At 20.9% G+C, this 6,639-nt stretch overlaps 1 protein-coding gene across 1 annotated transcript in view; it reads left to right on the top strand.

Annotated features, from left to right (window-relative positions):
• The window catches only part of LOC117176023 (protein strawberry notch), an 87,927-nt gene that overhangs the window by 66,671 nt on the left and 14,617 nt on the right, over positions 1-6,639 (top strand). The gene's annotated exons all lie outside the window — the stretch shown is intronic.

Raw genomic sequence — 6,639 nt, 5'->3', positions numbered from 1 at the left:
TTAAATTTAAAATATTGTTTCAGTCTAAAATATTTAATTTTTGACCCATTCAATTTGAAATTTTTATTTGAACAAAAAGATTAATTATTGAATATTGAACAACATTTGAATTTTGATTTGATTTGAAAGCTGAGGGTAAAAAGGACCAGCTCTACATGCTTTACAGGTATTTTTTTCTTATGATTTTCAGACGCATTTTTTTTTTTTTTGCTGACCGGGAATGTTACAAATTTGTGGAAGAACAATCTGTCCACGATCGAATCATAACTGTTTTAAAATAATTAGTTGAATTGTTATGTTTTTTAATTATGCTATTATTTAGCTTACAATGCGTAATTCAATTTTTAACATTTTTATTTAATAAATAATTTTTTTATTTTATCTGTACTTTAAGTAATAAAAAGTGAATTTAAAACTTAAGCGGTTTCAATTTGAAAGTCTTAGTCATTAAACAAATATGAAGGTGTGACCGAAAGTTTATAAACTATTTTCAACTTAAAAATAAACTTTGTGATATTATATTCTTAATTATAGGATTTTATTAAATTTAAAATATTGTTTCAGTCTAAAATTTTTAATTTTTAACCCATTCAATTTGAAATTTTTATTTGAACAAAAAGATTAATGATTGAATATTGAACAATATTTGAATTTTGGTTTAAGACAAGTGAATTTAAACCAAATATTTAAAAGTAAAGAATCTTTAACTGAATTCTTTGACATACAAAACCTGGAATCGTTAAATTTTCGAAGAGCCTTTAAACTTTTAACATTACAATTTTAATTGTTCTATTTTTAAAAAATGCGTAATTTGTAAGTGGAATTTTAAAATTTTTATGTATAATTCACAAATTAACATTTGCAGAAAAAATGTAAGTAATTTTAAGAGATATTTAGGAGTTTTAAAAAGATTAAAAATTAGCATGTAAATTTAAGAAAGTTTTCTTAAAATCTTCTAGAATCTTTTTTGAAAATTTTGTTTAAATCTTTGAGAAACTTTTAAAATATTCTCTTAAAATTTTAAAGAGAATATTAAATATTCTCTTTAAAATTTCTCTTCAAAAAGAAAAATTATTTTTAATTTTCTTATGAATCTTAAGAAAATATTTTTATTCTTTTGAAACCTTTAACAATTCTTGAAAAGAATCTAATCTTTTTGTTTAAAATCTGCGAAAACCTTCATTTTGTTTTATATTAGGCGATCATTTCAAGTTTTACATTAAGTTCGAATCTTTTCAAAACTTCTGCATATCTCTTATAAATTACTCAAATTTCTCCTACAAATAATAAATGTTCAATTGTTATTTATACATCCAAATTGTAAAGAAGTTTTCTAAACTTTGCATGATTTTCTGAAAATTGTAGAAAAAAATTCAATTAATTTTCACAGATATTTAGAAGTTCCGAAAAAATTTCCAAAATAATTTTAAATTTAAAACAACTTCTAGAGTTCTCAAGATTTTGAAATAAAATGTTTAAACTATTTAAAAAGAAAATAATTGAATTTCTAATTTAAGATGTGTTCAGTTAAAAATTTTGCAATTTTTCAATATTCTATGTTTCTGGCTTAAAATTCCTTAAAATTATATAATTTTAAACATTTTAAAGTTTATTGGTTGTTTTTTTTTAATTTAGAGCATTGAAAATGATAACGTGGAACAATCTTAAAAGATTTTATTAAATTTTAGAAGATTTCTAAAAATTGCAATGATTTCAAACGAACATAAACGTTTTCAAAAACAAAGATTATAGAAACATTTCGTAAAGGTTTCAAGATATTTCAAATATTTGATAAAGATTTCAAATATTTTAGTCATTTCAAAAATTAAGAAAAAGTCAAATATTTCAGATCATTTTGAATGTTTTGAACAATTTAAAAAGATTTCAATAAATTTGAGAAAATTTCAAATGAACACAAAAGTTTTCCCAAACAAAGATTGCAAAAACATTTCACAATTATTTCAAAATATTTTTCAAAATTTCACAAATATTTCAAAATATTTCATAAAGATTGCATAAAAATTTCACAAAGATTTGAAATACTACAAATTATTTCAGTGATTTCAAATAAATACAAAAGATGTAGAAAATATTTTGCAATTATTTCAAAGAATTCATGAGTATTTCATAATATTTAAATAATTTAAAAAATTTCAGATCATTTCGAAGGTTTTCAACAATTTAAAAAGTTTTCAATACATTTAGAAGATTTCAAAAAATTGCAATGATTGCAAACAAACACAAAAGTTTCTACAAACAAAGATTAGAGAAGCATTTCACACATATTTTAAATAATTCATAAATATTTCAAAATATTTTTAAAATTTCACGAAGATTTCAAATATTTTAGTGATTTAGAAATAAAATAAAATATTTTAGATCATTTTGAAGGTTTTCAACAATTTCTAAAGATTTCAATAAATTTGAGAAAATTAAAAAAAAATGAATTATTTTAAACGAACACAAACGTTTTCACAAACAAAAATTACAGAAACATTTCACAAATATTTCGTAAAGATTTCACAAAAATTTCGAGACTTCACAAAGATTTTAAATACTTTAAAATATGTCAACAAATGCACAATGGTTTCAAATATTTTAGTGATTTTAATAATTTAAAAGATTTTTAAATATTTCATAAAGATTTCAAAGCATTCACGAATTTTAAGGATTAGATAGATTTTACGAAAAATATTAAAATATTTCATAAAAATTTCAATATTTCTCAAAGATTTTAAATACTTCAAAATATTTCAACAAATTCACAAAGATTTCAAAAATTAAAAATATTCTAGCGATTTCAATAAATAAGAAAAATTCAAATATTTCAGATCATTTTAAAAGGTTTTGAACAATTTCAAAAGAATTATTTTAAATTTCTAAATTTATCTGCTATATCATCAGAGATTGTACCTAACCGACAGTAGATCAACCCTACAAACCATGAAGGCCGAAAATTTAAAAAAAAATAAATAAATTTAAAATTTAAATTTTAAAAATTTAAAAAGATTTCAATAAATTGGAGAAAATTTCAATTATTTCAAACGAACACAAACGTTTGCACAAGGATTACATAGAAATTTCATAATATTTCAATCATTTAAATTTTTTTTTAATTTCGAAAGTTTCCAACAATTTTAAAAGATTTCAATAAATTTGAGAAGATTAAAAAAAATCAATGATTTCCAACGAACATAAAAGTTTTCACTAAAAAAAATTAGGGAAACATTTCACAATTATTTCAAATAATTTTAAGAAATTTCACAAATATTTAAAAAGATTTCACATAAATTTCAAGATTTCACGTAGATTTCAAATACTTCAAAATATATCAGTTATTTAAAATAAATACAAAAGATGTAGAAAAGATTATGCGATTATTTCAAAGAATTTAGAAAGATTTCATAATATTTCAATAATTTAAATTTTTTTAAGATTTCAGATCATTTTGAAGGTTTTCAACAATTAAAAAATATTTCAATAAATTTGAGAAGATTTAAAAAAATTGAAATGATTTCAAACGAACACAAAAGTTTCCACAAACATAGATTAGAGAAACATTTCACAATTATTTCAAAACAATATATATATATATATAAACATAAATTTCTCAAATATTTTAAATATTTTAAAGGATTCTTAAGGATTTCAAAACATTTCAAGAATTTCAGAGATTCCAAAACATTTAAAAGATTTTTAATGATTTCAAAAGGTTTCAATAATTTTAAACGAACAGAAAAGATTTTACAAAGATTAAAGAAACTTTTAAAAAATATTTCAAAGATTTTATAAAGATTTTTTTAAAAATTTCAAAATGTTTCCGTAGATTTCAAAGCTTTGAAGGACTTTAAAGATTTAAACAAGATTTCAAAGATTTAGAAAATGTTTTGATATTTTAAACGTTATCAAAAATTTTTATAAGATTTCAAAAGATTTAACAAAGATTTGAAATATTCCTATAATTTTAAATGATTACAACAAATTTCATGAAGAATTAATTTAATTTCTTTGAAAAAAAAGTAAAATATATTTTTTTTTTCAAAGATTTGTAAGAATTTCAAAGATTTCAAGGAATTTTCCATTAATTTCTGTAATCTAATGGGATTCCAAATTATTCCCAGATATTTCAGAGAGTTTTTATCCGATTATATAAAACAATATACATAGTTTAAAAGGATTTTAAATATTTAAGGATATTTTTAAAAATTACAAGGAATTTTTAAGAGCTTTAAAAAGTTTCAAAAGATTTTAAGGGATTTGAAATATTTTAGGGACATTACTTTTTTTACTAGAAATTTAACTTTTTAGTTTTTAGTTGAAAATTTGTGTTTTTTGATTAGAAAAATAAATAAATTTGCTTAGAAATCACTCCGTTTCTTTTCTTGTATTAATGTAAAATCATTTTAGTTGAAAATTAGTTTTGTTTTTTACTGAAAATTTCAATTTTCTTTTTTTTTTTAGTTGAAAATTAATCTTTTTGGTAAAAAAAAAGTTAATCTTGATTAGAAAAAGGTTAGAAATATATACATTTTTGAACTAAAATATCTTTATTTAAAAAAATTTCTTTTTTGTGGAAAAATTCTTCAGTTCTTTTTAAAATTCTTCATTTTAGTTAAAAATTCATCTCTGGTGGAAAATTGGACTATTTCATTGCAAATTAAACTTCGTGGTTTTAAATTTCCTCTTTTTTTTTTTTATAAAAAGTGAAACTTTTTGTTGGGAAATTAACTATTTTTGATTGAAAAATCTTTATTTGTTAAAAATTCGTCTATATATGGGGAAATTCTCCATTTTCGTTGAAAATTCATCTATGTGGTCGAAAATTTAGCTATTTAATAAAATAAAATTTTTTATAAGATTTCAAAAGATTTGAAATATTCCTGTGATTTTAAACGATTACGACAAATTTCATGAAGATTTCACAAATATTTCAAATATTCCAGTGATTTCAAACGAATATAAAAGACTTCGAGAATATTTCACAATTTATTTAATGAATTCAAAAAGATTTCAAAAGATTTCAAGCGATTTCAAAAGGTTTCAACACATTTAAGAAGATTTCAAAAGAGTTCAATGATTTACAAAAAAAAAAAACACAAAAGATTTCGCAAACAAAGATTAAAGAAAAAGTTCAGGAAGATTTCAAGAATTTTAAAGATTTTACAAAAGTTTTGAAAAATGCCAAAAGATTTCTCAAAGATTTCAAGATTTCACTAAAGTTTGTAATACTTCACAAAGATTTCACAAAGATTTCAATGACTTCAAAGACATTAGAAAGTTTTAAAAATATCCCTAAAGATTTCAGAAAGACGACTCATGTTCGCAAAAAATTAAGAATTTGTTTATTTACGATTTGGCTTTCTTTAGAAATTTTTGGCCAATAAAAAATGAAATGGCTAATTTTTACATGTATGACAAACGTTTATTTCATTATTTGATGTAAAAAAAGAAGACCTGGATAATTTTGATTTCTTGTCCTGGAAAACCTGAAAAAGACCTTGAATTTTGTTCCTAAACATCGCTAGACACCCTGTTAATTTTTTTTAAAATTACAATATTAAATTGAATAAAAATCATTTTTCAGTGGTAAAAGTAGATTTATATTAGTATATTGTACTTTTTTGTTGAAAATTTTTTTTTTGCTTGAAATTATTTTTTTTTTTAACTAAAAATGTAACTGTTCCGTTTTAGGTTGAAAATTGATAGTTTTTAATTGAAAATTTAAGTTTCTCGTTGTACATTCATGTATTTTGTCGAAAAATCGTTCTTTTTGGTTTAATTCCCATGTTTCTGATTAGAAATATAATCTTTTTTAGTTGAAATATTAATTACTACAGTTTTCGTTCAGAATTCATGGTTTTGAAATAAAGATTTAATTACTTGGTTGAAAGGTACTTTTTTGTTAAAAATTATATTTTTGGTTGAAGCTTCATCTTTTTAATCAAAAACAGATGAGTAGATTTCAAAAGACTTCAATGATTAGAAAAAAACACAAAAGATTTAGAAAACAAAGATTGAAGAAAGAGTTCACAAAGATTTCAAAGATTTCAAGAATTTTAAAGATTCTACAAAAGCTTTGAAAAATGCCAAAAGATTTCACCAACCCGAGGGGAATTGTCGGTTAAATTAATCCAACAGATGGCGCCACAAAAACTAGGTCTGTCTTTTTCATTGAATTGCATTAAGAAAAAGCAAAAATAATCAAAAAACTTCATGCTGTTTGCAAATAAACAAAACAAAATAGATGAAAAAATACGTGTAACTATTACTAATTATTTAAAAAAAGAAAAAGTCATGAAAATATGTAGTTTATTATGAATAGAATTTAATTTTTAAATATATTTTGAAAGCAGTTCGAACTTTATATTTTTGTGATTTATTTTGCTAATATTATTGATTTTATTATTTGTTAAAGTTAAACAAAATTATTAATGTAGCTAATGAAAAAATTAATAATATTAAAGGCTGCAATGACAAAAATATTTCAAACATATACATGATCAGAAGAATTAATAAAAAATATGTGACGTATATTGTATATTGATGGAATAATTTGGAAAAAGTTAATGAAAAGATTAAGAAATGAGAAAGTGGATTTAATATTATTTAATATAATGTATATATTTATTTAAATTGAAC

The sequence above is a fragment of the Belonocnema kinseyi genome, chromosome 7, assembly GCF_010883055.1.
Source record: "Belonocnema kinseyi isolate 2016_QV_RU_SX_M_011 chromosome 7, B_treatae_v1, whole genome shotgun sequence".
Classification (NCBI taxonomy): Eukaryota; Metazoa; Arthropoda; class Insecta; order Hymenoptera; family Cynipidae; genus Belonocnema; species Belonocnema kinseyi.
The sequence above is the reverse complement of the archived record's forward strand: the minus strand, read 5'-3'. Positions and strand labels throughout refer to the sequence as shown.